This window comes from Nicotiana tomentosiformis, chromosome 11 (genome assembly GCF_000390325.3).
Source record: "Nicotiana tomentosiformis chromosome 11, ASM39032v3, whole genome shotgun sequence".
Lineage (NCBI taxonomy): Eukaryota > Viridiplantae > Streptophyta > Magnoliopsida > Solanales > Solanaceae > Nicotiana > Nicotiana tomentosiformis.
This window is the reverse complement of record NC_090822.1, coordinates 106,805,326-106,818,134: the sequence shown is the minus strand read 5'-3', so window position 1 is coordinate 106,818,134 and position 12,809 is coordinate 106,805,326. Positions and strand designations below refer to the sequence as shown.

The following is a 12,809-nucleotide window of genomic DNA, read 5'->3' as shown; positions in this document are numbered from 1 at the left end:
TCCTACAACAGTGGAGGAGAAAGGGAACATGGCTAAAGTTCCTTATTCTTCAGCAATCGGAAGCTTGATGTATGCAATGGTATGCACCAGACCTGATATTGCTCATGCAGTTGGTGTTGTTAGCAGATTCCTTGAAAATCCTGGAAAGGAACATTGGGAAACAGTCAGGTGGATACTCAGGTACCTAATAGGTACTGTAGGAGATTGCTTGTATTGTTTTGGAGGATCAGATCCAATCTTGAAGGGATACACGAATGCTGATATGGCCGGTGATACTGATAATAGAAAATCCATTACTGGATATCTATTTACTTTTTCAGGGGGAGCTATATCATGGCAGTCTAAATTGCAGAAGTGTGTTGTACTTTCAACAACTGAAGCAGAGTACATTGCCGCTACAGAAGCTGGCAAGGAGATGGTATGGCTCAAGCAGTTTCTTCAAGAGTTGAAATTGCATCAAAAGAAGTATGTCGTGTATTGTGACAGTCAAAGTGCAATAGACTTGAGCAAGAACTCCATGTACCATGCAAGAACAAAGCATATAGATGTGAGATATCATTGGATTTGTGAGCAGGTGGAGAACGAATCTTTACAGGTCAAAAAGATTCACACAAGTGAAAATCCTGCTGATATGTTGACCAATGTGATACCAAGAGACAAGTTCGAGCTATGCAAAGAACTTGTCGGCATGCACTCAAACTAGAAGACAATGCTACCTCCTCTAGATAAATGAGACCGGAGGGGTAGATTGATGGGGTCCATCTCATTCAAAAGCTAAAGTAATAGGCATGTGCCTAAGGAAAATATTTGACTGAGAATTTCTTTGATTTGGTAGCCAACTTTGTTGAATTTCTTTGGTTTGGTAGCCAACTTTGTTGAATTTCTTTGGTTTGGTAGCCAACTTTGTTGAATTGTCAATATTGAAGAAAAAGAAGGAAAAGTGTGTGCAAATTATCAAATATAGTAGGCTTTAGAGAGTGAGGCTTTGGCTATAAAAGGAGAGCTTCGGCTATAAAAGGAGAGCATTGGCTCTCATTTCTACACACCAACAAAGAGAGAAAGAAAGAGTGAGGTTTCACAGACAAGGTATAAGAAATAATCTGTGAGAAAAATAGAGAGTGAACGATATTGTAGTGAGGTGAGAATATCAAAAGAGGGTTATTTCTTTTGAGTGTTGTAGTGGTCTTTGGAGTATTTTACTCGGACCTACAAAGTATAAAATTCCTTGCTATAGTGATATCAGTTGCTCGTCTTGGGGCCGTGGTTTTTTCCCTTATTCAAAGGGTTTTTTATGTAAAATCTTGGTGTCGTTGTCACTCTTTTTCTTGCTAAATACCGTATCTCGGTGCTACGTGATTATTCCGCTTTTATTACTGTAAATATTATTTATGTAGGGGGTTTATTCCCAACAAGGATATCATTAATATATCCTTATGGTCAAACCCTCGATCTTTGGTTGTTTGCTAGTTATTCAATATATGCTAAATAAGCTTTAATTGCACACGTTTATGCAAAACTACCAAGTTCTAAAAAGTCTTCCAAAACCTTCTCTTTCACTTTTTTTTTCTTTCCGAAAGTTAATATAAAACACCATACCAAAAGGAAGAATACATTTTATACAAAATCTGCTTCTGTCAAAATCCAAACACAATAGCTACAAAATGAGGAAAAAGGTAAGACCATAACTCAAGCATAGTTACTGCTCAAGCATCATCATCATCAAGTGCAAGCACCCCAGGAAGCAGTATCCCCTCGAGAAGCTCCTTGCTGGAAAACCCTCCCATTGAAACGTTGCTCATCTTGTCCGCAACCCCACCTTTTCAACAGCAGCAACAGAGTCGCCACCTGTTATGATTGTTGTTACTCCATTTCCATCAAGTTGTGCAGATATTTTTGCAATAGCCTCCGTTCCAGTAGCAAATTTGTCATACTCAAACACTCTCATATGTCCATACTAAATGACAATTTTACGGTATCTAGGGCTACGCTGAAAGACGCGATAACATCTGGTCCAATATCTAAACCCATCCAATTATGTTGAATTTTAGATACTGGAATAACCTTGCTATTAGCACCAGCCAAAAACTTATTTGCTATCACAACATCAACAGGAAGAATTAGAGATACACCATTTTCCTTTGCCTTTTCAATAAGTGATTTTGCTGTATCAAGCATTACATACTCCACAAGTAAGGATCCAACAGAGCAGCCTTATGCCTTATAGAATGTAAATATCAGACCTCCGCCAAGGAGTAACAAGTTAACCTTATTCTCCAAAAGGTTGTCTATTACGCCAAACTTAGACGAAAGTTTTGAACCACCAACAATTGCAGCAAATGGCTTCCGTGGATTTTCTATAACTTCGGTAAGATAGCGAAGTTCCCTTTTCATAAGGAATCCAGCAACTATTGGTTTTGGTTTTAAGCAGTCAGGAACCCCTTTTATTGAAGGGGATGTGTGCATTCCCAAAGTTATCATTGACATACAAATCTGCAAGGGACACTGATAGAATTCGAGGGTCTATCAAACTCTATAGGGAACCAGGTTCTCCATAAGTTCCCACAGATATAAGTATGCATAGAAACCACGCACACAGCAGTAGGTAAATGACAAGAGAAATTTTACATGAAAAATTGTCAGCTCAACGGGATTAAAAACCACGACCTACCCTTGTAGGATTTCAACTTCACTATGAGCAACTTTCAAATTACACCTATGTAACCTAGTAATTAACCTCTTAATCCCTCACTAACTTGTAACAACTCTATTACAAGCCACTTTATAATAACTCTATTACAAAGAATTAATCTTTCACTAACTTGTAACAACTCTATTACAAGCCACATTATAATGACTCTATTACAAAGACTTCCAACTCGAATAACTAGCCAAGACACAAACACATGGGTTTATGATTTACAAAGGTTTCCCACACAATGCTTCTAACTAAGCGAAGTAGGAATTACAAGTAAAGAACTTTAAAAAAGGTGCAACACAACTAAGGACATGTGATGACTCAATGCTGGAAACTGGTCCTTCGTTATGTTGCTCTTTGTTCTTGACGCCTTGAAGGTCACTTGCAGGTTGGCAATACACTTAAGAGAGAGCTTGATTGATTCTGAAGTATGCAAATGTTGTTTTGCCTTTCCTTCATGTTAATATTGCATAAGTGACCTCACTTGAATGATTTAAGCATTTTTGTTACAAAGGCATTCCCCATAAAGTTGACTGCTCCACTTTTTACATTGTTGCGTATGTGCAGAGGAACAGTTACAGTCACTTTATAACTGTGGGGAGTTGACTAGTACTGTCAGCAAGGGAACTGATGTCGATCTGTTCCCCCTGTTGTTTCTTGGACTCTGAAGAATTGAACCACGTCCCCTAACTGAGACTTGTTGTTCTTTAAGTACTTGAGGATGTGTATCGGGTTCCTTATCTGGTTCTTGTCATTAAGTTTGTTAGATCATCAAAATATAACAAGGTACATATAACCTATCAATTTTCCCCTTTTTGATGATGACAAACTTATAATTGAAATTCCCCCTAAGAACCAGAATGACATACACATAACCTGTATTCCCTCTAAATTTGTTTTCCAGCTTGTTCCCCCTCAATTATTCTGTATTCCCCCCTTTTTGATGATGACAAACTTACAATTGAAATTCCCCCTAAGAACCAGAATGGCATACACATAACCTGTATTCTCCGAGAAATCTGTTCCTCATCTTGTTCCCCCACAATTATTCTTCCCCCTTTTGGCATCATAAAAAGATCAGTAGCAAGCAATAAGCAAGAAGAAGTCTAGCTTGGTTAACTCATGCCACATGTGTGCACACAATCATGACTAAAAACAGAGCAAAAGAACAAGATATGCACAACAAAAGGAAGAGAAATTCATTAATTTTGGAAATAAACAGGGAACAGTTCCATTGATACACAATCACCACAAAATAAAAACAACAAAAAGGTGCCAGTCATCAAACATAAAACACAAGAAACAAAAACAACTTGAACTTGAACTGACACTGGAAGGGAATGACTCTAAGGAGCACTGGAAAGGGAAGGCTTAGATGAAGAGGCAAGGGTGTTAAGAAGGATGTCCATTCGAGCATTATCTGACATCTACTCATTGAGAAGTTTCTCCTTCAGGTCCTCAACCTGTTTCCTGAGGTCGGCATTTTCTTTGGTCAAATGGGCAACCTCTGTGCTGTGAGAGCTGCTAGAACCAGGTGCCTCTTGAAGCTGACTTAGCTGACCTTCAAGAATGGCATTCCTTGCCTTCAGTTTCCTTGTCTCATCAGTGGCACTGTTTTGGGCGTTGATCAACTGGGAGATAGTAGAAGTGTTGCCAACACCTCCAACCTTATCAATGCACTCACATTCCTTGAGGGTGGTCTTGGAAAAGGTTTGCTTACAAGTACCCACTTTAGCTTTTCCCAAAGGGACTTTGAAGAATTCAAAAACCTTAGTGAGGAGGAACCCGTAAGGCAACCCATGACTTCCATCCTTGAACTCTGCCACCTTCTGCATATGTTCTACCATGATGCCAGGCAGGTTGATAGTTGTGTAGCCATCCAGTGCTTCCATGAGAACCAGGTCTGCTCGAGATGTAATTGACCTTCTCTCAGCACGAGGGAGCAAGACCTTGTTCACTAACTCAAACAATAATTGGTACACTGGAAGGATGGCCTTCTTGTGTACCCGTTCCCCTTGCTGAACTGCCTTATCCTTCATAATAACATTTCTAAAGTTTGAAGAACATGAGCCTTGAACAGAAGACAACCCCTCAGCAGGCACACCCATAATAGATCTCAGCACAGCAGAGTCCATCACAAAATCGACCCCATTCACCATCATGAACATATGATCATCCTTAACTGTGAAGAAGTCAACATAGAAATTGCACACTTCTTCCTCATACACTTTGGGAGTGTCACCTGTGAACAAGTGCGTCCATTGTTGAAATTCACAAATCTCCATCAATTGTTGCATGTCAGCCATATCCAGAATATCAGGGGCAAAGGTTCTGCCCCAAAGCAACTTCTGTTTCCTCAGGTTTTCCCTTCGAACATCCTTGGTCGCACTGACCTTGGCCTTTTTCAAGGAACCGGGTCCCTCACTAGCACTATCCTTCCTTTTCACATGATTTCTTTACACTGTTTCTTTTCTCAGAAGGTTTCCCAGACACCTTTTTAGACACGTTCTTACCAGACCCCTCAACCAGTTTTTCTTCAGAATTTTGAATCGCAGGTTTCTTGGAGGATTTACGTATTAAGGGATTGGGTTCCTCATCCACCTCGTCATCAATGTCCACAAGAAGAGATGTAGGTACCACCTCTTCATGTACTAACTTTCCACCCTTCACTAACCTTCTCTTCTTCTTTTCTTTCTTGCTTTTCTTTAGAGCTGACACAAGAACCTCTTTCTGTTGTAGCCTTGTAGTAAGTCTTTTAGGAGTGGGTGTTTTGGGAGTTTCCATGCTATTCCTAGCACTAATAAAGCTTGCAATAGCCACATTATCATAGTCTTCTACACTACCGTCATTCTCCTCCTCAGACAGAGATCTCATCTCGGGAGCAATAATGGCCAATGGCTCAGCATAGAAGAGAGGAGATGGAGCGAGATCAGTACTGACCTGGGGTTCTTTAGAAGAATAGGGAGTTCCATACCAAGTAGGAGTATAGGGCTCCTCTTGTGTGAAGGGATCAAGTCCCTCAGTAGGTTCCCCAGTAGTACTGTCTGGTGCCAGATTTTTGACAGGCACCAGTTCCCTTCCTTCTTTCAGTAGACAGTCACCTTCCCCCTGAGACCTATTTGTTTCAGAAACACCTTCATAACCACTATATATACAACCCTCAATAGCGATTGACAACATATTCTCTATTCCTCTTGTTCTTACAAACCCAAAGTGAACTCAGAAGACATAGGAAAAGCATTACATGTAGAATCGGCGACATACAAACCAACCCCTGGGGTAGTTCTTATTGATTCATCATTATTATGACCCATGCCTTGCTGTATCTCAGAACATTCTTCCACTGGCACACTAGAAATTTCCTGATTTTCTTCTCCCTCAACAGTATCTTCTTCAACCATCTTTTCCGGCGAGGCAGAAGTAGAGGTCACATCTATAAATATTTTGGGAGTCGATGGTTTGCGACTCCGATGAGAACCAGAACTCGACTGGGTTGGAGAGGAAGCAGAGGGTGGTTTTGACTCTAGTTTAGGGTTTGGACTAGTCGGAACATGGAGTGTAGGCTCTATCATTGGTGTTTCAATGGATGAGGACACAGTGGGGACAATGATTGGAACATTCTGTGTTTCCTGATTGTTAGACATGGTAGAGTGTAGTCAGTTGAAGAGGAGAGTTTGAAGAAGGAAAAGGGGAATTTTGGATTCTTGATATGAACAATTCTGAAATGGATTTATTTAAGAGGGGTGAGAGACCGGTTGGGTATCAATTTTGGGTAGTCGGGTCGCTTCATAAAGGGTGAGATGCTTGGATTCAAGAAGCAACAAAAAGTAAACTGACAATTTTAATGATGTGGCACCATTTCAGCCGTTTAAAAAATTATGCATGAGAGTACAGAGGAACTACTAACCTGTGTCAAAGAAACCAGGTTCCCTGACAGAGTTTGAAAATGTAAGCGTCATCCTTTGACCAATCGTGCAATACACTAGCTACTTGTCTGCTCTGTAATCGTCATGCGTGTCTACCTGTAACGGTATAGAGGTGAGTTAGACTGCGCCAGAAAATACTTTTTAGCTATTTTACATGTACATTTCTTTCATAGGCAATCATCGAGGGACCAGGTTCTCAGCTTGATTTTATCAATCATAGTGCCATGCAATTCTTTTCAAAGAGCTCTCTGCTTAGTTCTTTGGTAAAGATATATGCAATTTGATCTTCTGTGCTGCAAAACTTCACGCAGATGAGCCCTTTCACAACATTGTCTCGAAACCTTCTAGTTGCTGCTTGATCTACAACACTTGAGCACAGCAAGAGGCAGCTGCCACATACTCAGTTTCAGCAGTCGAAAGGACCACTGAGTTTTGTTTTCTTGTGCCCCATGAGATTAGACACAAACCTAGAAAATGTGCCATATCTCCTGAGGGATAGTAGAGAACCAGGTCCTGCGTTCCTTTGAGATACCTCAGAATTCTCTTTGCAACCTTCAGATGAGACTCCTTTGGATTAGATTGAAACCTGGCACAAAGTCCTATACTGAAAACAATGTCTGGTCTACTTCTTGTGAGATACAGAAGTCACCCAATAATGCCTCTATACATAGTCTCATTTACAGGAGAACCAGGTTCATCCATATCCAGGCGAGTGGCAGAGGCAACAAGTGTATCAATGATCATTGAACTTTCCATCTCAAATCTCTTCAGAAGCTCTTTGATGTACTTTTGCTGATTTATTATTGTGCCCTGAGGAGTTTGTCTGACTTGTAGACCCAAGAAGAAATTCAATTCCCCCATCATGCTCATCTCGAACTCACTTCCCATGAGTTTTGCAAATTCCTCACACAATGAGTCGTTTGTTGCTCTGAAGATGATGTCATCAACATAGACTTGCACAAGATGGTCCAGGTATTTTTGAATGTGATTCTCTCTCTGTATGTGGGGTCCCTTGATCTCGTCAGCAACTCTGTTTTCAGCTTCAGTTATAGTGATTGAGGAACCGGGTTCCTCTATGTCAGCTGGAGATTCAGATGTGCCATTGTCATCTGAATCCTTGACCTGACTCACCATGTCCATTTTTCCATTTGCCATGTCAATGACTTCACCAGGGACAGTTGATCGTTCTCCCTCTTGATCAATCTTATCATGTGAATCCTTCCCACATGAGTGGTGAGATTCATCAAAGATCACATGTATACTTTCCTCAACATATTGCATCGCACACCTTGTGATCCTTGAAGCTTGAGTTGGTCAGGCCACGAACCAGGTCCTTATTGACCAGCAACGTGAAACTTGCATGACCCAGCCTTCTGTGCCATAGTTCAGCATCATCCTCAACAGCACTCAAACATCTGAGATCACCACTCTTGTTTCCCATGTCACGGATTTGGGAGACACTTAACAAGCTATACTTCAACCCATTCACGTAGTACACATTTTCAATTGAGTGAGAAGGAGACTTTGCAATTCTTCCAATTCCCAGAATGTATCCCTTTTTGCCATTTTCAAAGGATACACTCCCTCCTTTGAGGGCTTTGAGTAAAAGGAAATCATTTGTGCTTCCAGTCATGTGCTTCGAGCAACCACTAACTATGTACCCTTGTTAGTTGATCCCTTTCACTGCTCCCTGGACAAGAAAATCAAGGGTTAGACTTAGGAACCCAAATAAGTTTGGGTCCCTTGTAGTGAGGAAAAGGTCGAATTAAACTTCTTTTTGTCCAGGTAGGTAGTATATGTTTTTTAAGGGAGGGACCAGGTTCCTTAGTAGTAGTTACTTTCTTAGCAAAAAATTTGTTTTTCTGTTGAGACTGAACCCTAGCCTTGCAGTTTTCCTTAAGGTGCCCATTGTTACCACAGTGAATACAAAGCTAATTAGCGGGTATAGTAACATACTTGCTATGAGGGTTGTAGGGAGTCTTTTCCCTTTGAAACCCAATTCCCTGCATGTTTCCCCCATTGTTTATGTATATGGCAGTGATAGCATCAGAGGACCAGGTCCATTTAAGTGATTTTTCAAGATCACTCTTGACTCTTCCTAGTTTTTCTTGAAGTTGTTTGTTCTTTTCAAGTTCAATACACAGTCTAGACTTCACTGTCTTCATCTCATTTTCAAGCCGAAGATGTGGTTCATTAGCAACTTCCTTACCTTTGTGAAGAGTCTCATGCCTACCCTCTCCTTTCAGTTCCTTAATTGTGTCATTCAGATCAACTACTACTGCTAGTAGGTCATCTCTCTCAAGCTCAGTGTTAGCGACTCTTTTGGTCAAGACATCTTTTTCTTTTTCAACACTCTCAATAGTTTCCTTCAAATCAACCACCACTACTACTAGATCATCTCTCTCAAGTTCTAAGTTAGCAGCTTTTTCAATTAAAACTTCTTTCTCTTTCTTAGCACACTCAATAGTCTCTTTCAAATCTACCACAACGACTACTAGGTCATCTCTAGATTGTTCTGCTTCTCCTAATTCCACAATTAGAGCATTTTTATCATTTATAAGACTGTGGTATGCATCTATTAAAATATTTTCCAAAGACATGAGTTTTTTTTGAAGAATAAGATTTCAGATTTCTCTGAACATCCAAAAAATTTACCTCATCATCATCGTTGTCATCTTCATTATCATCAGACTAAGCCATCAAGGCAAAAATGGAGTCATACTCAGTTGCTTCACTTTCTACTGCCATCATTGAACTGTCACCATGATCATTATCTTCTTCAGATTCGCTGGAGGAGTCTCCATGTGCAGCAAGTGCTTGGTTTACAACATTGTCAGCGACATTCTTTCTATTTAGGCATTTATTAGGAACCGGGTTCTTCTTGGCTACTTTGTCAAAGTTGTTTTTATACTGATCTTGCTTTAGGAGAGGGCAATCCTTGATGAAGTGTCCTGGCTTGCCACATTTATGACAGAGGTCATAATGTTTTGGCTTGCTAGAACTTCCCCTTTTTGGAATGCCTTCATTCCTGTGAACCATCTTCTGAAATCTTCTTGTCAAATAAGCCATATCACCATCCTCACCACTTGAATCATTACTGTCTGACTTGAGAACCAGGTTCTTCTCTCTTTTGGGATCTCTTCTCTCATTGTCCTTCTTCTTCTTCATTTCATAAGTTTTTAGATTACCAATGAGTTCATCAATGTTTAGCTTATGCAAATCCTTTACCTTTATGATGGCATTTACCTTGCTTTCCTAGGAACCAGGTAATACACTAAGTATTTTCCTGACAAGTTTGTTTGTGGGAATGATTTCTCCTAATGAGTGAAGCTCATTGATGATAGAGGTGAAGCGAGTGTGCATGTCCTGAATGGACTCATCGTCCTTCATCCTGAATAGCTCATACTCAGTAGTTAGCATATCAATCTTCGACTATTTGACTTGGGTAGTCCCTTCGTGTGCTGTTTGGAGAGCCTCTCAGATCTCCTTGGCAGATTGGCAGGCAGAAATCCGGTTATATTCGCCTGGTCCAATACCACAGACGAGGATCTTTTTGGCTCGGAAGTTCTTTTCTATAGCCTTTCTGTCAGCATCGTTGTATTCTTTCCTAGTCTTAGGAACTGACACTTCTGGTTCTCCAATGGTCTTCATATGAACAAAAGGACCATCGCAGATGACATCCCAAAGTTCTGAGTCTTCAGCCATGATATAATCACGTATCCTTGTCTTCCACCATCCATAGTATTGTCCATTAAATCGTGGTGGTCTGTAGGTTGATTGACTTCTTCAAAGTTTGGTGGAGCAGCCATAAGGATCCTTTCTAGGTGTTAGCCTGATAGAAAGAACCTGCTCTGATACAAATTGATAGAATTCCAGGGTCCACCAAACTCTATAGAGAACCAGGTTTTCTATAAGTTCCCACAGATATAAGTTTGCACAGAAACCACGCACACTGCAGTAGGTAAATGACAAGAGGAATTTTACGTGAAAAATTTTCAGCTCAACGAGATTAAAAACCACGACCTACCCTTGTAGGATTTCAACTTCACTATGAGCAACTTTCAGATTACACCTATGTAACATAGGAATTAACCTCTTAATCCCTCACTAACTTGTAACAACTCTATTACAAGTCACTTTGTAATAACTCTATTACAAAGACTTAATCTTTCACTAACTTGTAACAACTCTATTATAAGCCACTTTGTAATGACTCTATTACAAAGACTTCCAACTCGACTAAACTAGCCAAGACACAAACACAAGGGTTTATGATTTACAAAGGTTTTCCACACAATGCTTCTAACTAAGTGAAGTCGGAATTACAAGTAAAGAACTTTAACAAAGGTGCAACACAACTAAGGACATGTGATGACTCAATGCTGGAAACTGGTCCTTCGTTATGTTGCTCTTTGTTCTTGACGCCTTGAAGGTCACTTGCAGGTCGACAATACACTTGAGAGAGAGCTTGATTGATTCTTAAGTATGCAAATGTTGTTTTGCTTTTCCTTCATGTTAATATTGCATAAGTGACCTCACTTGAATGATATAAGCATGTTTGGTACAAAGGCATTCCCCATAAAGTTGACTGCTCCACTGTTTACACTATTGCGTGTGTGCGGAGGAACAATTGTAGTCACTTTACAGCTGTGGGGAGTTGACTGGTACTGTCAACAAGGGAACTGATGTCGATCTATTCCCCCTGTTGTTTCTTGGACTCTGAAGAATTGAATCACGTCCCTAAACTGAGACTTGTTGTTCTTTAAGTACTTGAGGATGTGTATCAGGTTCCTTATCTGGTTCTTGTCATTAAGTTTGTTAGATCATCAAAACATAACAAGGTACATATAACCTATCAGACGCCATCTTATTTGCAAACTCGTCATCAAGAAACCTTTCTTCACTATGGAATCTCAGATTTTCCAGCAGCAGGACCCCTCCTTCCGGTATTTCTCGAACCATATTAGCAACTTGATGACCAATGCAATCGTCTGCCATCTTGACCTCAACTCCCAATAGCTCGGAAAGTCTTGGCGCAAGTGGCTTCAAGCTGTACTTTTGTGTGATACCGATTGGATTACCACGATGAGAAGCAAGAATAACACGAGAACCGTGTTGCATCAAATACTTAATAGTAGGAACAGCGGCTCGGATTTTGGTATCATCGGGGATGTCATTGCAGTTTTTGTCATTCAACGGAACGTCCAAATCAACTCTCAAAAATACTCTCTTTCCCTTCAGATCTTCTTCTTTCAGAGACCCCACACACTTCTTATTCATCTCCTGATGAAGTTGAAGTCCTCTTCTTTCAAGAAACTGAAATATACAACGATGTGTTCAACGATCATATAGAAGAGAGCAGACGGCTATGTAATTAATGAAAAGGAAAAACTCACCTTTCTGCAATGACGTCGAAAACTGGAGGAGTTCTCCAAATCTCGAATTGAGAATTGGAATTGCATTTGCAACATGTTGATCAATGAAGCAACTTTGAAGGAATGGAAAGGCTATAATTTTAAATGTGAGGAAAGTGCAGAAGATGATATATATATATATATATATATATATATATATATATATATATATAGTAATACGGAAAAGGGCCAAAAATGTCCTTAAATTATTTGAAATAGCTCAAAAATACCCTCCGTTTGTTTTTGGTACCAAAAATATTCTTGTCATCTATGTTTTGGATCACAAATGCCCTTAAACCGTTAGCCTTGCCATTGAAGGTGACATGGCAGTCCAACTAGGTTATATTTGCTTACATGGTCATCCACCTAAGCAATCCAGCATTGCAAGATTATTTTTTCGGAAAAATTATTTTTCAGGAAATTTTTATTAAAATACAAAATCAACAATTATTTCGAAAAAATACAAAATTTTCGAAAAAATTATTTATTTCAGAAATTTTTATTAAAATAAAAAATCAACACTTATTCCGAAAAAAGGAAAAAAAATTCGAAAATTATTTATTTCGGGAATTTTTATTTAAAATACAAAATTAACACTTATTTTGAAAAAAATAAAAAAATTCCGGAAAAATTATTTAATTCGGAAATTTTTATTAAAATACAAAATCAATACTTATTCCGAAAAAAGTAAAAAATTTCCGAAAAATTTATTTATTTCAGAAATTTTTATTAAAATACAAAATCAACACTTATTCCGAAAAATACAAAATCAAC

The 12,809-nt window shown here is 39.4% G+C and overlaps 1 pseudogene; it reads right to left on the bottom strand.

Moving 5' to 3' along the window:
- Positions 1-1,703: 1,703 nt before the first annotated feature.
- Positions 1,704-12,092, bottom strand: LOC104108805 (phosphoglycerate kinase, cytosolic-like; annotated as a pseudogene).
- Between the last annotated feature and the right edge of the window lie 717 nt (positions 12,093-12,809).